The 22,980-nt window shown below is 40.5% G+C and overlaps 2 pseudogenes; both read right to left on the reverse strand.

Annotated features, from left to right (window-relative positions):
- Positions 1-409: 409 nt before the first annotated feature.
- Positions 410-21,942, reverse strand: LOC123810037 (annotated as a pseudogene).
- LOC123810036 lies at positions 13,965-14,972 on the reverse strand (annotated as a pseudogene).
- Positions 21,943-22,980: the final 1,038 nt, after the last annotated feature.

Consider the following 22,980-nt stretch of genomic DNA (forward strand, 5'->3'; position numbering starts at 1 on the left):
CTGTAACCTTTAGCTTTTCGGGAAGATGCTCAACTGAGCCACACCAGTCAGGGTCCACCTACTTAGTTTCTGACTGCAGAAATATTGACTTTGAAAGGAGAAATATAGCCTTGGCCAGGTGGCTCAGTTGGTTGGAGCATCCTCCTGTGCACCAAAAGGTTGTGGGGTTCAATCCTTCCAGGGCTCATACCTGGGTTGTGGGTTCAATTCCCAGTAGGGGTGCATGCAGGGGATGGGGTGTGAAGTATGGGGGGCAACCCATCGATGTTTCTCTCACATTGATGTTTCTCTTTCTCTCCTCCCACTTCCTCTCTCTGCAAAATCAATAAACATATCCTCCGGTGAAGATTAAAAAAGAAAAAGAAAATAGAACTATAAATGAGGCTGTATTTTAACAGTAACAGGTGCATAGCTCTTATTTTATTTTTAATTTTTTTCCCAGTCAACAAAAGGGAAACTTTATTGAAGGCCCAGGGCCACGGGGTTCAGGCAGAAGGCTGAACCCGCAGTGGAGGAGGTGGCGGAGGGGCCTTATTTAATCTTCTCGGGCGCAGGTTGCTGGCTAGGCCGCATTTCTTCAGTCAGTGGACAGCACCACGGTACAGGTAGGGCTAATGCTTGCACCTCCTCGAAGGTGTACTTCTGGCTGGCAGAGGGAAGGCTCGATGATGCCACCCTGTAGGTGAGGCACCAAGTGCAGGGTGGACTCTTTCTCAATACTGTAGTCTGAGAGAATGTGGTCGTCCTCCAGCTGTTTGCCTGCAAAAATCAGGTGCTGCAGGTCAGACGGGATGCCCTCCTTGTCTTGGATTTTAAGCCGTTGAGACCATCTCAACGGTGTCGCTGGGCTCAACCACGAGGGTGATGGTCTTGCCTGTCAGGATCTGCACGAAGATCTGCATGTCTGCATCTGCCAGGGGGCTGCTCCCTGCCTGCTTGAAGAGAGAGAGCACATGACTCTTATTTTTAAAATGACAAAAAAGTGACCTGAGAAAAACAAGAACAACAACAAAAAGCTCTAGTTTTGAAAGAACAGGATCAGAAAGAAGTACTTTTTATTTACATTGTCTATTTTAATGATACTTCCCATTCTGGAGCACTGACTATGGACAAGCTTTGATTTGAGGCAAGAGACGAGTGAGTAGAACTGAGGCAAGATGCAGAGAAACGCAAAACCACAGCAATGGGCCGTCCTGTAATGTTTTCCCATTCTGGACCAGGTGACGACACTGCTACCATCTTTTCTCTCCCAGGTATGTGTCCTTCTGCTGCCATCTATTCCATTGCAGGTAGAACAAGACACACTCTGATCAGTCCTGGCGACCATCAGCCACACGAAGGGTCCTGTCGGAGAGGGTGTTAGTAAACATGGAGAGGTCCCATGCTTTCTTTCCATTTCCCACTTCTCACAGCCATGGTGACATAGCTACTGTCCACCATGACTAGCCATGTTCTGGAGGAGAGAGCAGATGCCTGCCCATCTCCCCCAACCAATCTGTTCTTAAGACTCCATTAATTTCGGTGAAGAGAGAAAGAAAGGGAAAGCAAGCAGCTCACTGGCAGCATGTTCAGGATCTCCTATATCTCACTCTCCAAATCCACAGCAGCTTTGAATGAAAAGGAGAATAGCTACTCTTTGAGAGACAGAGTCAGTACTACATGAGGTTTGAAATGCTCTCCCTGCGTATCTTCACCATTCTAAATGCTGTGCGGTGCTGGGTGGGAAAACAAAGTGTCACGGCTCCGGGGAACATTAAAATGAATTACTGAAAAGGGAAAAGCAAAGTCTAATTAAATGATGAAAAGATAAATTATGGGTATAAGAAAACTTTTTAGGATAGAAATATTCTAAAACTGGATTGTGGTGATGGTAACATAATTCTATAAATTAAAAATAATTGAATTGTATTCTTTCCATAGGTGAACATTATGGTACATAAACTTATTTCAATGGAGCTGCTAAAAAAGAAGACAAACCTTTTTAAAAAATTATGGTTCATCTTATAAATAAAATGAGGCAGTCCTGTATGCATTCATATGAAGCAATCTCCCAAAATATTAAGTGAAAAAGCAAGTTTTGCAACAGTATGCATCTATGTTACAATTTCTTATAAAAATGTATAAAAGATTACATATATTTGCATAAACTACTTCTGAAAAAATATACAAGAAAATAATAATGTTGGTTGCCTCTAGGTAATAGGCTGGAGGCTGGGGGTAAAAAGGAGACTTACTTTTCATTGTATACATTTTTGTACCTTTTGAATTTTGTATTATGAGCTTTTTAAATATCTATTTTAAAAGAAATAAAATGGTTGTTTTCAAGAAAGAATCCCAGTGACATTAATGAGGTCCTCTATTTCAAACAAATTGCATTTTATTAAAAGGTTTTCTGTTTGGTCATCAAATTTGGGGTATAGGCTCGCTGGTACAAGTTGATTACAATAAATAGTTTGAATTTAGGCTTCAACGTTAGGTTTAAATGTAGAAGTATGATTGGCTTTTAGTGATATACAAAGGTCTGTCCAGATGGTATCCAGCCATGTAACATGAAAAATAGAGACATTTATTGAAGAAGATACAAGATATAAGAAACATTGTACATAGGACAATGACATCTCAGTCCCCTTCAAAGTAGGCACTTTGGCACCTCACACAGTTCTCCCAATCATCATCAACTGCCCTCTCATATTCCCCTGAATCTCATCGATGTTCTGAAATCTCTTCCATTTCAAAGGTATGATTTTAGTTTTGGGAAAAGCCAAGTCACGGGGTGCCAAACTTGGGCTATAGTGGGGCTGAGTGACCTGATGTTTCACAAAAAAAAATCCACACCAGATATGTTGCATGAGTGGGTGTGTTGTCGTGATGAAGCTGCCAACCACCAGTTGCCCATAGCTGTGGCCTTCCAAATCATCTGATAGTTTCCATGGAGGAATGTTCAAGCTTAATGCAAAATTTGATACAGATTCATTGCTCTACTCGCTCAGTCATTTTGAATATGACAGCTACACAGTACACATGCTCATTCAATGGCATCTACCACCCACACTGACTAGTACAGTGAAGTTGTCATTGTTCATGCATGCACATTCCAGTCCACTCTCCCTCTCCTTGGTGGCCAGTTTACATCAATGTCACGCAAACCGTAATTACATTAACAATGGCTGGACTTTTTCTGGAAAGGCCTTGTATTCTTTAAGGATTGGTGTACTACTTATTTGGGCTATTCATCCCTCAATATCCAGCCATTCTGTTTTTTAAAAAGTTTTAAAATGTTTTATTATTTTGCTATTACAGTTGTCCCAATTTCTTCTCCTTTGCCCCCCTCTGCCTGGTACTACCATTCCCTCCAGCAACCCCTTCTCTTAGTTCATGTCCATGCATATAAGTTCTTTAGCTTTTCCATTTCCTATACTGTTCTTAACATCTCCCCATCTATTTTGTACCTACCAATTTGTACTTTTTAATCCTTGAACCTTTTCCCCCCTTTCCCCCTCGCAGCTGATAACCCTCCAAATGATCTTCATACTTACGATTCTGTTCCTGTTCTGCTTGTTTGCCTAGTTTGCTTTTTGTATTTTTATTTTTTAACTTTTTAAAAAAGATTGTATTTATTTATATTTTTTTTAGAGAGGGAAAGGGGAGGAGAAAGAGAGGGAGAGAAAATTCAATGTGCTGTTGCCTCTTGCGTGCCCCCCCACTGGGGAACGTGGCTGGCAACCCAGGCATGTGCCCTCACTGGGAACAAAACCAGTGACCCTTTGGTTGGCAGCCTGTGCTCAATCTACTGAACCACACCAGCCAGGGCTGCTTAGTTTGTGTTTTAGATTCAGTTGCTGATAGTTGTGCATTTGTTGCCATTTTAATGTTCATAATCTTGATCTTATTCATTTTCTTAAATAAGTTGCTTTAATATTTTATATAATAATGGCTTGGTGATGATGAACTCCTTTGGCTTTACCTTGTCTGGGAAGCACTTTGTCTGCCCTTCCATTCTAAATTATCTCTTTGCTGGATAGAGCAATCTAGATTGTAGGTCCTTGCTTTTCATCACTTTAAATACTTTTGACCAGTCCCTTCTTGCCTGCAAAGTATCTTTTGAGAAATCAGCTGACAGTCTTAAGGGAATTCCTTTGTAGATAACTCTCTGCTTTTCTCTTGCTGCTTTTAAGATTCTCTGCCTTTAACCTTTGGCATTTTAATTATGATGTGTCTTGGTGTGGTCCTCTTTGGGTCCCACTTGTATGGGATTCAGGTGCTTCCTGGACTTGTATGTCTACTTCCTTCACCAAATTAGGGAAGTTTTCTTTCATTATGTTTTCAAATAAGTTTTCAATTTCTTGTTTTTCTTCTTCTTCTGGCACCCCTATGATTCAGATGTTGGTACATTTGGAGATGCCCCAGAGGCTCCTTATTCTATTCTCATTTTTTTGAATTCTCTTTTCTTCTTGCTCTTCTGATTGAAGACTTTTTTTCCGCTTATGTTCCAAATTGTTGATTTGAATCTCAGCTTCATCCCCACTTGATGATTTTTCTTTATCTCATTTAATGCAGGGGTGTCAAACTCATTTTCTGGGGGCCACATCAGCCTCCTGGTTGCCTTCAAAGGGTCGAATGTGATTTCAACTCCTTAACAGTTAAGGAGTAGTTACATTTATACAGTCCTAAAATTATTTTGGCCCTTTGAAGGCAACCACGAAGCTGATGTGGCCCTTGGTGAAAATGAGTTTGACACCCTTGATTTAATGCAACCTTCATCCTTTTTATGCTATTGCAGTACCCAGTGAGTTCTTTGAGCATCCTGATCACCAGTGTTTTGAACTCTGCATCTGATAGGTTGGTTCTCTGTTTTGTTTAGTTCTTTTCCTGGAGTTTTGTTCTGTTCTTTCATTTGGGCCATATTTCTTCATCTCCTCAATTTGGCAGCCTCCATGTTTGTTTCTGTGTATTAGGTACAGCTGCTTTGACTCCCTTGTTAGCAGTGTGGCCTATTGTAGAAAAGGTGCCTGTCTGGATAAATATGGCTTCTTTAAATCCTTGTTTGCCAGACTTCCATACAGCTAATTTTCTGATGAATCTGGGTGATTTCTTTTTGTAGTTTAGTTGTAATTTTTGCTGTGATTATGTGTGAAGGCAAAGCTTGTTTACCTATGCCTCCACCTTGGCCAGAAGTCTCTGAATCTGTATAGAGCCTAAGCAAGGCATTCTTTCCCCAAGGCCCATGGGCTCTCCAGCAATCTTCTAACTGAAGATATTCACTAATTTCTAACTGAAAGTCAGCATTTTCCCAGTTTTCGGGCTTGTTCCTCAGTTAGGGCACATGTGGGAGGCAGCCCATCGATGTTTCTCTTTCTCTCTTCCCTCCCTTCCCTCTGCCAGCAACTAGCCAGGTGGTCTGGGCAGTGGCCCCTCGCACGTGTCATGCGTCCAGACATTCTCAGCGTCAAGACTGCACTCAGCCCTGGCTGGTGTAGCTCAGTGGATTGAGTATGGGCTGCAAAACCAAAGGGTCGTCAGTTCGATTCCCAGTCAGAGTACATGCCTGGGTTGCAGGCCAGGTCCCTAGTGGGGGCCATGTGAGAGGCAACCACACATTGATGTTTCTCTCCCTCTTTCTCCCTCCATTCCCCTCTAAAAATAAATAAATAAAATATATTAAAAAAAAAAAAAGACTGCACTCAGCTGCCTCCATTAACAAAAAGGGCCCACCACTCACTTTTCCAGGAGAGCCTAAAGTAATGGACATGCCTTGCATACTTTCTTTGGCTAGCTTTCTTCCTCTTTCTTCCTTATTGGGTAGCAGAAGAACATAAGGAGTGAATAAATCTCACTGTGTCTTACTCATACTACATGTTCTATGAGTAAGGATTCACTCATTCAGAGGAAAAAGAGCCTGAAACTAGGAAGTAGTCCTTACTCACCTTAGGCTTAATGTGCTCAACCACTAGGAAAATTTTTCAAGGTTTCCTAAATAACTCTTCAATCAGTGACAAACTAAAACTGAATTACAGACTAAGATTAACTATAAAGGAATGAAAATGTATGATCTTCAACTCTATGTAAAAGTATAGATGATCCTCACAATACAATGTTGAGCAAACAAAGCTAGACATGGAAAGATAAGAGTACAAGCAAAACTATACCTGCCACTTGGAGTCAAGATACCAGATACACTTGGTGGGGAGGTGGCATTAGGGATAGGAAGAGAGCCCAGAGGGGTGAGGGGCATTGGTGGGGTCAGTTTCATGGGCACAGGGCACTGAACTTAGAGAGACCCTGTAGTTGATGTAATGATCTGCTGTCACCATCCTAAAGTCCTTAATAAAATTTGAACATTGTATTTTCATTTCTCACTGCTCCCTATAAATTATTTAGCTGGTCCTCAAGTGTCGGTAAGATCCTGTTTCTTAATATGGGTGTTGAAATTTTGAATATTCACCAAACTGTACGTATTTTGATATGTTTGTTTTCCTGTATGTATATTATACATCAGTACAAAGTTTAAAAAACTGTATTATATATAGACTACTTCAAAACGAACTCAATGAAACACTACTTATGGAATGCAGCCAAAGCTGTATTCACAAGAAAATCCATGACCTTAAACATTGTTATCTGAATAAAAAAATATAAATCCATTAACAAAGAAGACAACACAAGAAATTGGAAGGGGGAAGAAAGTCACAGCAAAGCAAAATCTAAAGAAAGTGAAAGGAAAAATTAATAAAGATAAAGATAAAATGAATTATTTCAAAATCAGAAAAACAATATAATAGATGAATAAATCTAAGATCTAGTTCTTTGGTGCATAGGAAGAAGCAAACAATAAAAATGATAAGCCACTAGCTAACATAATAAAAAAGGAAGACAAAACATAAGTATTTAAATTAGGAATGGGAAAGGATTATACCCATGCGTACAGAGGAAATGATAAGAAATACAAGGGAATACTTTGCCCATTCCTATGCAAATACAACTTAAAATCTGAACAAAATGGATAATACTCCAAGGAAATATATATTACCAATAGTGACTCAGAAAAAGTAGAAAATCTAATCAGACAAATCATGGTGAACAAAAACTGTTAAAAGCTATATACCTTGGGGGAAAAAATGCTGACCCTATATACGTTAATGAACAATTTCTTTCAAACTTTTAGGGAATCAGTGTTTCTCATACTAGTAAAGATATTCCAAAGCATGAAACAAGAAGTAAACATCCAAGTGTTTCATGAAGCCAAATTCTTATAAAGATTATACAACAGGAAAACTATGAACCAGTCCCATTTATAAATATAGATGCAAAATGACTAAACAAAACATATGAACACAAAACACAGTTTATCTTATTTTTTAAATTTTCAATTAGTTAACATTCAACATTATTTTTAAAAATATTTTATTGATTATGCTATTACAGCTGTCCCATTACCCCCTCCATCCCCCTCCACCCTGCACACCGTCTCCCACCCACATTCCCCCCTCTAGTTCATGTCCATGTGTCATAAGTTCTTTAGCTTCTACATTACCCATACTATTCTTGCCCTCCCCCTGTCTATTTTCTACCTACCATATATGCTACTTATTCTCTGTACCTGTTCCCCCTCTCTCCTCCTCCCACTCCCCTGTTGATAACCCTCCATGTGATCTCCATTTCTGTGGTTCTACTCTTGTTCTACTTGTTTGCTTAGTTTGTTTTTGTTTTTTCTTTAGGTGTGGTTGTTAATAATTGTGAGTTTGCTGTCATTTTATGTTTTTTATCTTCTTTTTCTTAGATAAGTCCCTTTAACATTTCATATAAGGGCTTGGTGATGATGAACTCCTTTAACTTGACTTATCTGGAAAGCACTTTATCTGCCCTTCCATTCTAAATGAAAGCTTTGCTGGATAGAGCAATCTGGGATGTAGGTCCTTGCCTTTCATGACTTGGAATACTTCCTTCCAGCCCCTTCTTGCCTGTAAGGTCTCTTTTGAGAAATCAGCTAACAGTCTGATGGGAACTCCTTTGTAGGTGACTGTTTCCTTATCTCTTGCTGCTTCTAGGATTCTCTCCTTTGTTTTTACCTTGGCTAATGTAATTATGATGTGCCTTGGTGTGCTCCTCCTTGGGTGCAACTTCTTTGGGACTCTCTGAGCTTCCTGGACCTCTTGGAAGTCTATTTCCTTTGCCAGATTGGGGAAGTTCTCCTTTATTATTTGTTCAAATAAGTTTTCCACTTGTTGCTCTTCCTCTTCCCCTTCTGATACCCCTATAATTCGGATGTTGGAATGTTTAAAGATGTCCCGGAGGTTCCTAAGCCACTCCTTTTTTTAATTCTTCTTTCTTCATTCTTTTCTGTGTGGTTGTTTCTTTCTTCCTTCTGGTCCATTCCATTGATGTGAGACCCAGCTTTCTTTCCATTACTATTGGTTCTCTGTGTATTTTTCTGCATTTCACTTATTGTAGCCTTCATTTTTCATCTAATTTGCGACTAAGATCAACCAATTCTGTGAGCTTCCTGATCACCAGTGTTTTGAACTGTGCATCTGATAGGTTGGCTATCTCTTGGTCACTTAAAAAGATGGGTTCTGGAGCTTTCATTTGTTCTTCTGTTTGAGCCATCTGTCCCCCCTCCCCCGCCCCGGTCTTTGGTCTGGTCGTGCCTGTTACATATGAGGGGTGGGGCCTTAGGTGTTCACCATGGCAGGGCAACCCAGTTGCTGGGTTGTGATGCTCTACGTGGGGACGTGATCTGAGAGGGAACAATGGCGCTTGCTCCACTCTCTGCCGATTTCAGTCCCTTCTGCCACTCTCCCCAAGCAAACTACACCTTTCTGGTGCTGATTCTCATGTGGGTGGGCTTGTGACCCCATGTCTTTCCAGTGACCTCTCCTGTGAGGCTGGAAGTCTCTCCCTGTGCCTCAACCCCCTCAGGTGTTTTCAATCAGTGCCCCAAGGCTTTATTTCCCAGTGCTAGAATCCTGGGTCACGCTCAGTGCCTTGCTTCACAATTGCCACCTCACTGGGTCTGCCAGTTGCCACGCCTCAGCCAGGGTTTGCCAGCCACCGCTTGCACACCCAGGATCTGCCTGCTGCGGTCTTACGCACCTAGTCCCAACACTCTTTGTGCCTCGCGATCCCTCTCTGCCCGGCTTCCCGACTCTGCCCCTCCTACCAGTTTGGATGAATGTGTCTATTTTAACTCCTTGGTTGTCTGACTTCCATACAATTCAATTTTCTGGCAGTTCCGGGTGTTATTCTGTTTCTAAATTGTTGTTGTTCCTATCTTGGTTGTGCGAAGAGGCACAGTGTGTCTACCTATGCCTCCATCTTGGCCGGAAGTCAACTTTCAATATTATTTTGTATTAGTTTCAGGTATACTTGTGGTATATTTTATTTATTAATTAAGTATTTCATTTATTTACTTTTAAAAAATTATTTTATTGACTATGCTATTAGTTTTCCCAATTTTTCTCTCTTTATCCCCCCTCCACCCTGCACCCAACCCTTCAGCATCCCCCCATCCTTAGCTCATGTCCAAAGGGTTGTACATATAAGTTCTTTGAGTTCTGTTTCCCATACCATTTTTGACCTCTCCCGATCTATTTAACGCCTACCAATTATGCTTCTTCTTCCCTGTACTTTTCTCTCCTATTCCTCTCCTCCCCCTCCCCACTGAAAACCCTCCATGTGATGTCCATCTCTCTGATTCTGTTCCTATTCTGATCTAGTTGTTCGCTTAGTTTTTGTTTTCGTTGTTTTTCTTTCTTTTATATTTTTAGGCTCATTTGTTGATAGTTGTGAGTTTGTCATCATTTTACTGTTCATATTTTTTATCTTCCTTTTCTTAGATAAGTCCCTTTAATATTTCATATAATAAGGGCTTGGTGATAATGAATTCCTTTAACTTGACCTTATCTGGGAAGCATTTTATCTGCCCTTCCATTCTAAAATGATAGCTTTGCTGGGTAGAGGAATCTGGAATGTAGGTCCTTGCCTTTCATGACTTGGAATACTTCTTTCCAGCCCCTTCTTGCTAGTAAGGTCTCTTTTGAGAAATCAGCTAACAGTCTTATGGGAACTCCTTTGTAGGTAACTCTTTCCTTTCCACTAGCTGCTTTTAAGATTCTTTGTCTTTAATCTTGGATAACTTAATGATGATGTGCCTTAGTGTGTTCTTCTTTGGGTCGAACTTCTTTGGGACTCTCTGGCCTTCCTGAAAGTCTGTTTCCTTTACCAGATTGGGGAAGTTTTCCTTCCTTATTTGTTCGAATAAGTTTTTAATTTCTTGCTGTTGTTCTTCTCTTTTCAGCTCCCCTATAATTCAGATATTAGAATATTTCAGGTTGTCCCCAAGGTTTGTAAAATTCTCTTCACTTTTTTAAATTCTTTTTTCTTCATTATGTTCTGGTTGGATTTTTATTTCTTCCTTTTCTTCCAAATCATTGATTTGAGTCCTGGTTTCCTTCCTGTCACTGTTGGTTCCCTGAATATTTTGCTTTATTTCATTTTAGGTATCTTTCATTTGTTTTTTTTTCATTCTGCAACCAAGCTCAATCAATCCTGTGAGCATTTTGATTACCAGGGCTTTAAATTCTCTATCAGATAGGTTGGCTATCTCCTCATCGCTTAGCTCTCTTTCTGAGGTTTTACTCTGTTCTTTTATTTTGGATCTATTTCTTTGTCTTTGTGTACCTGATAAGTTGTAAGGGGTTGGGACCTTAGGTATTCTTCTCCCTTCCCCGCAGGGCAAAACTTCTGGCTGTACTGCAGGGGAGGGGCCAGAGAGGGAACAATGCAGCTCACCTGCTCAGCTCTAGTGCATTTTTTCAATGAACTCTGTGTGAGACTGGCAGTTTCTCCCAATGAGGCAAGCCCTGCCATAGTCCACAGTCAGCTCCGAGCCTCAGTTTCCCCTTAAGTCAGTCCCTCCCATGCAGCCTGCCGCCTCACCCCACAGTCTGGTTGCTCTGTTTGAATGTTTCTTTAATTCCGTGGTTGTCAGAGTTCTATGCAGTTTCATTTTCTGGCACTTCTGATTGTTTATTGGTTTTAAATTGGTTGTTTTCCTCCTTTTGGTTGTGCGAGGAAGTGACGGGTTTCTACTTACTCCTCCATCTTGGCCAGAACTCCCAAGAGTTCATCTTAAAAGAACTACTTATTTCCTTTTTAAAGAGAGGGGGATGGAGGGAGAAAGAGAGGAAGAGAAACTTCAATGTGTGAGAGATATATTGATTGGTTGCCTCTCACATGTCCCCAAGTGGGGAACCTGGGCTGAAACCTAGGCATATACCCTGACTGGGAATCGAACCTATGACCTTTTAGTTTGCAGGCCGGCACTCAATCCACTGAGCCACACCAGCCAGGGCTACTTGCGGTATATTTTAAAAACAACTTTACTAAGTACATTTATTTTGGGAAGAATCAAGTCATAAAATCTAAGAAAATTCATTAATTGAATTTTCCACATGAATAAAAAGGAAAAAACAGAATTCAGAGAAATGCTAAAAATTTGATAGTTTAATATTCATTTTTTATATTCTGATAAAAAAATACTTCTTTAGTATAACAGATATAAATCCTGTGTACGTGATGTATACATGTATACACATCTTATGACCCAATATTATCCTTAATGTTCCCATTAAAGTCAGCAGCAAGACAATGATGCTCATCACCTCTCCTATTTTTAGTGCCATGTTCTAACCCACTGAGCTATCTGGACACTGAACACCTCTCCTATTTTTTATTGTTGTTCTAGAAATGCTAGTTAATGCAATAAGACAATAAAACAAAATAAGATTCATAAATTCTGGAAGGAGAGAATTATCAACTATATGATTGCCTACATAGAAATCCAAGTTAATCAACTGAAAAATTGTTATAAACAGTATAAGAGCACAGAACTTTTTGTGTGTATTTGTTTTATACTGGTCATTCCTATGTGGTCTTATGTTATTTCCAACAATTGGTTGACAAGCATATAGACACACAGGGCTCTGGAAGTCAGCAGAGCTTGGCAGTGGTGGGAGGCAGTGGAGGTGGGCACCAGACACTTAATCCTTGGCTGCTTCAAAAACCTTGAAGGAGACAGGTGATTCCATCAATACTGGCAGGAGTGTGTGTGATCATTCTATCTCCTAAACTCAACTCCTGGTTCACTTAATCTTCTGAAGCTGATAACCAGGGATGAAGCCTTTTCTTTCATACTTAGAAGTGAGCCTATAAAAAATATGTGCAGCCCTTTGTTCATTGAAGCATTATTTATAATAGCCAAGATATTGAAACAATCTAAGTATCCACTGACAGACGAATGAATAGAGAAGTGGCACATATATGCAATGGGATATTGCTTGGCCACAAGAAAGAATGAAATCTTTCTATTTGTGACAAGATGGATGCACCTAGAGAGTATTATCCTAAGTGAAGTAAGTCAGACAGAGAAAGACAAACACCATATGATTTCACTTATATGTGAAATCTAAAGAACAAAATAAAAGAACAAATAAAACAGAACTAGATTTGTAGAGATAGAGAACAAACTGATGGCTGCCAGATGGGAGGGAGATGAGAGCTGAGTGAAAAAGGTGAAGAGATTAAGAAATACAAATGGCAGTCACAAAATAGTCATGGGGCTGTAAAGTACAGCATAAGGAATATAGTCAACGATATCGTAAAAACTATGTATGGTGCTAGGTGGGCAATAGACTTATGGGGAGGATCACTTCATAAATTATATGCTGTATATCCAAAACTGATATAATATTGTCAACTGTAATTTAAAAATTACAGACCTAGCCCTGGCTGGTGTGCCTCAGCGGATTGAGTGCCGGCCTGCAAACCAAAGGGTCGCTTGACTGGGTTGGATTCCCAATCAGGGCATATGCCTCGGTTGTGGGCCAGGTCCCAATTAGGGGGCACATGAGTGGCAACCACACACTGATGTTTCTCTGCCTCTCTTTCTCCCTCCTTTCCTCTCTCACTAAAAATAAAATCTTTTTTAAAAATAAATAAGTACATAAATAAATAAATAAATAAATAAAATTATAGCCCTGTCAGGTGTGGCTCCATGGATTGGGTGCCAGCCTGTGAACTGAAAAGTCGCCAGTTTGATTCCCAGTCAGGGCACATGCCTGGGCTGCAGGCCAGGTCCCCACTTGGAGGTGTGCAAGAGGCAACTGGTCAATGTATCTCTTGCATATTGAAGTTTCTCTCCCTCTTTTTCCATCCTTCCCCCCTCTCTAAAAATAAATAGTCTTTTTACAAAATTTTTTAAAAATTACAAAACCTTTTTAAAATTAATTAATTAATTTTTTAGAGAGAGGGAGAGAGAAAGAAACACTGCTTTGTTGCTCAACTATTTATGCATTCATTGGTTGATTTTTGTATGTGCCCTGACCAGGGATCAAACCCACAACCTTGGCATATTGGGATGATTTAACCAACTGAGCTACCTTGCAAGGTCACAATTTTTTTTTTTAAAAGAAGGGGATGTATAGTAAATTAGAAGAATCCTGGAAGCCCTGTTCCTTATCAGCACCTCACCACAGGCTGCAGCCAGAGCACAAGCTGCTTATTGTCTGAGACAGGCGGTAAGACCAGTTCAAATGAAGTATCCAGGCTAAGAAAACAGAAGCACCATCTCTTTTCCCAAGAGCAAAGCTAGAGGAGAGAGATAGGAGTATGGAGAAGGGAGGAAAGGCAAGAAGGGCTCAGGCATCAGCCACCTGAGAGTTGAGTTCCTAGTGCATCAGAAAAGGGAAGGGAATAGGTCTTCAGGACTTGTCATGCTTCCGTCTGCCCTATTCTTTTCTAGCAAGTGATAAGGCCTTCCTCCTGGCTGTCTCTTCATTCAGCACCTTGGCACTTTGACTTGTTCTCTCAATCAATCCATAAGATAACCCTTAGTAGCGAGGGTTTTCTTTTTTAAAGACTTTATTTATTTTTTAGAGAGGGGAGAAAGAGTGAGATAAGCATCAATCGTTGCCTCTCACGTGTCCCCCACTGGGGACCTGGCCCACAACTCAGGCATTCAGTTTGCAAGCTGGCGCTCACCCCACTGAGCCACACCAGCCAGGGTAGAAATGAAGTGTTTTGGTTTGTTTTTTGTTTTTTGGGGGTTTTTTTGACAATTTTGTGTATTACTACAGATATCTTCTTGTGGTAAATATATTTGTTTTAGATTACTTTTCTTTTTTTATTTTTTTAATGCCATGTTGTCTTTAATTAATTACAAAGACTCTTCCAATCATGCTACCTAGAGCCTGTCTCACCCACTGCTCTGTTTGGCTACCAGTGTCTCTTCAGCAATGCTGAAGCCAATAGCCTTTCCACAGGGAAAGGAGATCCATGGTTTGTTGCCTTTGCCAGTAACACAAATATTGGAGAGCTGGGGGAAAGCTGTTTGCACTGGTGTTTTTCGCATGAACTATGTCAAATGAACCAGGGAGTGTCTCTCTGTTGGTTACTACACCAGTTCTTCCCAAGTCAACACCTCCAGTCACCATACACAGCTTACCAGGGTCAAACTTGATGAAATCAGTACTTTTGCCAGTCTCCAAATCAATCTAATGGTGTTGTTCACCTTGATGAGGGGATCAGGGTAGCAGATGATGCGGGCATCATGCATTACAGATGAGGAATTCCTTTTGTGCCCATGAAGACCTTCCTTACTTTGCACAGTTTGCACATGGCCTTCTCAGGTATAATCCGATGGATGGCAAAGCGACGCTTGGTGTTACAGATCAGACAGAAATTCTCTCCAGTCTTGTCAATGCTGATCTCACCCTTAAAACCAGCAGGGGAGATTATATCCATTGGGACTGTGCCTTTGATCTTAAGAAACCGCTGCATGCAGATCTTCTTTACCTCATCTCTTGTTAGGGCACATTTAAGTCCATTCCTTAGGAAAATGATGAGAGAGAGACATTCAGCTTGTGGGGACCAGTAGATGGCCAAGGCACAAACACAGCGGTCAGTTTATCCAGCATCCAATGCTTTGCAGCTACTACATGCTTCAGATGCTTCTTGGGACTACGGGCCACAGCTGCTGTGCCAGGCACGGAAAGAGCTTCTTATTATTTTTTTAACAGAATCACAATAGAGTTTTGCAACTTTTTTCATTATATCTTAGATATCTTTTCATTTTGTACATATAGCTCTGTCTCATTATTTTGTGAACTGCTGTTACTTAGTAGTTAGTGGACATCTGTGTGGCTTCTGATTTTTGGTATGATAACCAATATGCGTAGAATGCCCTTCCTCCAGTTCTCCATTTGGCTGAGTTCCTCACTTCATTCTGGTTCCTGCTCACATGACACCGCTCCAGAAAAGTCTTCCTAGATCACACTGCTTAAAGTAGCACTTCGCTCCAATCCTCTACCATTTCTTAATCCCTTTTATTTTTTAAAAATAATTTATCACTACTTGATTTTTTTGTACATTTGGTTTTTTATGTATTTTCTGTATTCACCAGAGACCTCAAAAGTTTCATTTAAGTAAAAACTTAAATGAATGCCCTGAAATGCCCTGGCCAGATAGCTTAGTTAGTTAGTTAGTTAGTTAGAGCATTGTCCCTGTATGCCAAGGTTGTGGGTTCAATCCCTGGTCAGGGCACATATAAGAATCAACCAATGAACGCACAAATGAGAAGAACAACAAAATTGGTATTTCTCTCTCTCTCTCTTTTTCCCATCTTTTCTTTCTCTTTCTAAAATCAATCAATAAAAACTTTTTAAAAACAAAATTTTGTTTCACTGGTGTGTTCCTAGTGCACAGAGGGATGCCAGACCCACAGGAGAATCTCATTAAGTATTTACTGAATGAATAAATATAGCAATAAACACTCTCTTACTCATTTTTGCAAATTTGTGCAAATGTTTCAGTGGACTTGCTAGGTCAAAGAATATCAATACTTAAATTGTAACAGAAAGCATCAAAACAATATTTTTAAAATATGCTCTGGCTGGTGTGGCTCAATGGATTGAGAGCCGGCCTGTGAACCAAAGAGTTGCCGGTCCGATTCCCTGTCAGGGCACATGCCTGGGTTGTAGGCCAGGTCCCCAGTGCAAGGCAGGTTAGAGGCAACCACACATGGATGTTTCTCTCCCTTTCTCCCTCCCTTCCCCTCTGTCTAAAAATAAATAAATAAAATCTTAAAAAAAATAGTACCCATTTACACCCAACCCCACAGTATATAAGAATGTATTTCCCAGGACTTTTGCAACACAGGATAGTATCAGTCTTTATGACCTTCCCTCTTGATTTTAGAATTTAAAATACATGTAGGTTTTATGGCAAAACAAAAAAGTAAAGGTGCAAGCATGCCTCTCGGGGGGGTCCCACTTCCCTCATTCACACCATACAAGCTGTGCGCCCTTCTGTCTAGACTTGAGTGTCACACTGCATAATGGGTCTAGCCCATGGTGGGGGGAGTGGCGTGCAGGGACTCTGTCTTCATCATGTCTCCCTTAGTTCCCACCCTGACCTGACTCCATTCTTGCCAGGGGAGAAAGAACTTGTGTTTAAGCCAGTAGTAATACAGTCTCAGAAAGAGAGTCTGAGTAATACTAGCTCCATGACTGTGTGATGCAAGCTTATCTGGGTTTCATTTTCTTCATCTGTAAAATGTGAGTATAAAAATACCTCTCTTGAAGGGTTCTGTAAAGATTAGATAAACATGCAAAGCATCTGGCTCAGTGCCTACCCTTTCACTGGCACTAGGCCTCTCCTAGCTCCCTCAAAATCACCCAGCTCACTGTAGTACTTAGGACATTTCTCATATTCTGACCTGTATAAAGGTAATGAGGAGTGGGTAGACACAGGTGGTGCTTGAACATAGCAGGCACTCAGTAGATGACTGCCAAGTAAAGTTGATTTCTGCCTTCAGGAACTAGTTCATCCTTATTCAGGAAGTAGGTGTTTTTCCATGTACACATTTAAATCACCAGTTGTCTGATCAGATCACACACTATTGGGCAAGCCACGGGGTGAGCTCATTTCTCAGTCCTGTCTGAGCTGAACAAGGCCTTTTACAGAACTTTAAAACTGACTCACCACTGAGTCATCAAAACACAGGAATACCCAAACACTCCTGTTGCTACACAAAAGACCAGCATGGGCTGTCTGCTTTGCCTCCTTTCACTCTTCTGAAGAGACAGGGCCCCTTGACTCACTGGAGAAGGGTCATCACATCTTTTGTGCTGCAGTAATCTGAACAAAGCTGGTTTAAATAAGCACAGTGTGGCCAGCAAACAACAGGCAGTCCTCATGGTCATCCAGGTCATTTCCTGTCTATGCCACTAGCCCAAGAGAGGCCATTAATCAATGATCTGAATGAGTACTGAGCCCTGGCTTTCTGTTGGCACTCCCTTATGATTCTTCCTATTCATAGCATTTCTCTGAAGTGACCTTTTCAGTTATTGAAATTCATTAAGAATACAGATAAAAGCAGCATTTTGTGCCTCTGTAAAGGACTTAAAAAAGGAATATTGGAGAAAATGGGGCTACTCAGTTCCCTTCCAGTAGAAAGGAGTTTTAAAAAAGCAAGTAGGAAGCACCGTGTTTTGGTTAACTGCTTCACAGAACTATAATTGTAAATATGTTGGTTAAGAACTCTGCTCTTAGCTAGGAAGGATAGGGCCAGGGATCATCAGCATTTTCTCTTGGGAAATTCTTAAAGTTTGTGTCATTGCCACAGGGCTGACCGACTGCAGTGGACTATCAAGTCTTTCAAGATTAGGTGGCCTATGGAAGGGCTGAGATAACTGGGAACAGGCCTGAAGCCTTCTTTCACGAATAAGGCTTATTATAGTCAAGGTTTTGTGCATGTAAAGACACAACATTTAAGTGCCCTAGAATGGTTTCTCAAAGCTGAAGACACCAAGCAAAAACTCAATGAGGTTCTTAGATCCTCAAACTTCTTGCATATAGTTCACATAATTCATATAATCCATACCTAAAATATATAATGAAATCTGCCCTTGATCTACCTTGTATAAATGTTAGAAGGATAAATGGCAATAGTGTATTACTGAGTTAGCCAAAAAGTCCATTTAGCTTTTTCTGTAAAATAAAAGACACATTTTTCATTTTCACCAACAACTTTATTGATTTGGATAATTTAAGTATGTTGGCTACCTCCCACGTGGTACAATGTTGATTGTTCTCAATTATTGTTTCCACTTGATCATTATAAACTTCAACTGGTCTACCTGACTGTGGAGCATCATCCAGGGAGAAATCTCCAGCAGGAAACTTACCAAACCACTTTTGACATGTTCAATCTGCCACAGTACCCTCTCCACCCACTGCACAAATCTTTTTTTGCCTTACAGTTGCATTTTTACCTTTCTTGAGATAATAAAGGATAATATGCCAAAATGTTGTATATTTTCTTCCATTTTCAATATTTTAATGGCTACACATTAACCAATTTTGATAAGTGGTTTTTTTTATGTATGCAGATATGACAGCTGTCACAATACAGTCTAACAAAATTGTTTCAAGTAAAGTTCAAGACATCTAAGCACTTCTTAACGGAAAAAAACAAAAGAACTTTTTGGCCAACCCAGTAGTAGTCCTTAAAAGCTATTTAGACATGAAATGTTTACTTCATTAAAATACAATCTCTCAAATGATCACTTTTCCTGAGCTATGCTTTTCAAGTAAGTCTTTATTATATCAATATTATCTGTTTTGATTTGATTATCCTCACTGGTTACAAAACCAATAACAAGTGTGGATTGTTCTCCAACAATAGTGTGCTATAATTAAAAGCACACATAACATTTATTGACCACTGTAAGGAACAATGCTAGTCTCACATTTAATGCATTGAACTAAGGAGGAAATGGATTTGACTATACCACACTATATTCTCAAGGTGAGCTGATGAACGAACATGTGCTGAAATAGTCAAACATCATCCAAGTCATCCATCACAGGGTATTAAGACAAGTGAGAACAGGCAAATCTGTACCTGGGAAGTCAAACAGGAGCAGTGGCAGGAGTTACCACATTCTAGCCTGAGATCTGGATTCCTTGGGCCAGCTGGCAGTTGGTAACCGGCAGTTAGAGCTGGGTGGAAGTGAGTGAGGTCTGCTGAGAGAACCAGCCGAAGAGAAAAGGTAGAGATAACAAGGAAGATGAAGAAAGATAGCTTAACTTTTTAAAGTTTATTTGGTTTTTAAGAGAAAAACAGATTTGACCAACATGAGGGTTTTTTTTAAGTTTTAAAACATTTATTTGAGTTTTGAGAGAGAGAGAGAGATTGATTTGTTTTTCCATTTACTTATGTGTTCATTGGTTGCTTCTGGTATATGTTGAGACTGAGGACTGAACTTGCAATCCTGGCATATTGGAATGATGCTCTAACCCACTAAGCCACTTGACCAGGACCAATATGACTTTTTATTTTTTTAAATTAGAAGTCAGAGTAGGCTCTTGTGTCAAGAAAGTGGTTATTTTTCCAGAATCAAAAGCATAAATTAGAAAAAAATTCAGCTTTAGATAAAGACTGGCTAATTGTATGAAACATTCCTACAGACTGAAAAACTAGTTCCCAGTTCTAAAGGATTCTTTCATTCAAAGATGCATTCTTATGTTAATAATATGCACAGATATCCATGTGCTTGTGTAAAAAGTATTTGAGAGAGTGACTTAAGAATTTCAATAACAAATCTTTAGAGCAGGAATCTTGCTGCTTGTGCTAAGGAAGGTAAATGAGCTGACAATAGTGGTATTAAAGTGCTAAGTCATCTGTCTTTAATGGGGATAAACAGGTTGAGTTTGTTCTGCCAACATCTAGAGGCAAAATTTTTACTGTTATTATAACATTACCACAGGCTCGTGGATTCTGTAGAAGTTGCCTAGCAACATTATAGTTAGAAACAACACTGGGTAGGGAAAGAACAGGAAATTTGATTAGTTATGTCCTAGGGCAAGTGGGTGTAACCCTGTCTCTCTAGTACAGTAAGTACTTTCCTCAGAAACAAGACATTTTAAAAATCAGAACAATCATTAAGAATTTCAGTTAGGACACTGCTGCAATTAAATCATAACATTGTGCCATGTTCTCAGCTGGTGGAGGCAGGGCATGGGTTTCATACTCATTTTGGCACTTTTGTTTTAAGGAACACGAGATTTTTTTAAAATAAATGTTCTGGGGCTACCTTTTAAATTTTTATTTATTAATTAGAAAGACAGAAACATCAATATTGTTCCACTTATTTGTGCATTCATTGGTTGCTCCCTGTATGTACCTTGGCTGAGGATCAAACCCAGAACCTTGACATATGGGGAAGACGCTCTAACCAACTGAGCTACCTGGCCAGGGCCCTGAAACACAAGAGTTTTATTAAATTATTCCAGAGACATGTATTAAGTGCCTCCTCAGGGGTCAAGGGACACTGCTGGTTGCTGAAACTCTAAAGACAAAACTTGATCTCAGCAGGCCCAGGGTAATCAAAGTGTTTTATACAGTCTATGCCAGGTGTGACAGCAAGTGTGGTGTGTGGAATATTGTCTTTTACTTGGAAGTAGAGTAAGTCAAGGAAGGGCTTTATACAGGAAATGGTTCTTATACTGAGTCTTGTTTTCAACTTTTAAAGAAATTCCTTTCCCCCAGTCATTCTGTACATTTGTTGGAAATTTACCTCTTCAGTTCTGTGTGAGGGCCTGGGTGCCAAGAATTTAAAGTTCTAGGGCGGTGGACCAAGAACTCTTCCCTTCCTATTGGGAACCCAGCCCTTTTGCCCCAGCCTAGTTCAAGGACCTCCCAGTTTAGGGAAGCAGACAAGGGGTGAAATTAAAAGTTGAAAAAAAAAAAAAAAAAACAACCTTTCCTCCAGGAAGGGGACTTGGGCTAGGGGCTGAAGGAGTAGGTGGGAGACTTCTGTATCTTTGGAATTTATATTAAGAGAGAAAAATAAATCAACAAAGATTTAAGGGCTTAATTATCACGAAGAAGATATTGAGCATCTAAGTCACATCAGAATACTGCAATATACAAATAGAAAGGTCCCTACACTCAAGGGGTTTCATTTTCTAGAACCGGACAGTAATAAATAACACACTTTGAGACAGATATAAGCCTGTTAAGGAAACAAAGCAGGGCGCCCTGGCCAGGGATAGCTCAGTTGGTTAGAGAGCATCCTTCAGATTTGTCAAGGTTGTGTGTTCCATCCTGCTCAGGGCACATACAAGAATTAACCAGTAAATACGTAAGTGGAACAACAAAACAAATCAATGTTTCTCTCTCCTCTCCCTTCCTCTCTCTAGTCAATAAATTTTAACAATTAAAAAAAAAAAAGAAAGCAGAGTGCTATGAAGGGGAAGAGGGGATGTGATAGCAATAGGGGATAAAGAATTCCTATATGGGAGGGGCTTAGGGGCAATAATCAAGTGGGGATGGTGTCTGTGGGGCTTTAAATTCCCATTTACTTAAGAAGCAAACACTATGTTATACACAACTCATATTACAGATTAATAAAGAGTAAAAGTTTTCTAAATTTACTTTTTATTTAGAGTTCACATGAAATTGGGAAAATGTCAACTATCCATATCAAAAAATTGTATTTGTCCTTAGGAGGACTGAGGGAGAGGAGGCATTGCAGGAGAGTGCTAAACACCACTCCTTGTCTTTGGCCACCATGAATCAAAGGACGCTTCTCCTAGAAACACACCAAAGGGGTAGATTTCCTGTCTTCCAAGTGTTTAAAATTGAATTTAGATTAACATGCAAAAAGACGTTTATACATCAGTTAGCAACTGTCTGTAGAAAACAGTGGTTCACCCTTCACTGCGACGTCAGGGAATTCCCCATGTGATAAGTACTAAGATGTTAAAAATCCCATTATTAAAAATCCAGCTTTAGCCCTGGCTGGTGTGGCTCGGTGGATTGAGTGCTGACCTGTGAACCAAACGGTGGAGGATTCTCTCCCAGTCAGGGCACATGCCTGGATTGTGGTCCAGATCTCCAGCAGGGGGCACGAGAGAGGCAACCACACATTGATGTTTCTCTTCCCTTGTTTCTCCCTTCCCCTCTCTCTAAAAATAAAATCTGTTTTAAAAAAAATTCAGCTTTAGTTTAGCCTTTGAAAAGTGTTAGAACAACATACACAGTAACTTGTTAATATTCATGAAGTGCTACAATAAGGCACTAGAAATCATTCATTAAAACAAAACTACACTAACAAACTTTACCCAGAATTCAAGAAGTGTACTCTAATGCGAAAACATAAATTGTTCCCCCCACCCCCCAGGGCAATTTAGCAGTTTAAATCTTTTTTCCAGTAATTTTCACTTCTATACCTCAAGGAATAACACACACACACACACAGAGGGGAAAAAAACAGGAGAAAGAACAATATTCACCATGGGGTTACTTACAATCGACAAATTAAAAAATCTGTATATGCGACAATGAGGGACAGATTAGTCACAATATGATGGAGTACAAGAGGAAATTCTTTTTTCTTCTAAAGTTGCGTTTAAATTTGCAGCCCGGCTGGATCAATCTGCTTTGCCAACACCTCCCACGTGCTGGCAAACAAACACCGTATTCCGTGCTAGGGCCAACTGTGCTGTTTTTTCTGTGACAAGGCTAGAGTGGACTGCAGAGGGGACCACGGCCTGGGGGAGCTCACCTGGGGTAAAACTAAGTCTCCACAGGCGACCCCAAAGCCGGAGTCCTCGCCCGGAGAGCTAGCGCTTCTGTCTTGCTGATTTCGGTGTCCAACCTAAGGAATCTGCTCACACAGTTCGTAAGAGCTCTAACGCCGGAATCCACATTTCCGGCTTAGACCTCGACCCAGGAACGTGACTGCCTACAGCCACGCCCACAATGCCCGGGAAGGCTTTACTGGAGGCGGGTCTCCTCGAGCAGCGCCCAGGAGCTACAGCAGTTCCGCACACGCCGCGACCCACAGGGACCCAGAGGCGCTCCCAGCCCCTCAGTCCCACGTCAGAGCCCCGGAGCGCCGGAGAGGCCGCGAGGAG

Source organism: Phyllostomus hastatus, unplaced genomic scaffold (genome assembly GCF_019186645.2).
Source record: "Phyllostomus hastatus isolate PE091 unplaced genomic scaffold, TTU_PhHast_1.1 phas_scaffold_585, whole genome shotgun sequence".
Taxonomy (NCBI): Eukaryota; Metazoa; Chordata; class Mammalia; order Chiroptera; family Phyllostomidae; genus Phyllostomus; species Phyllostomus hastatus.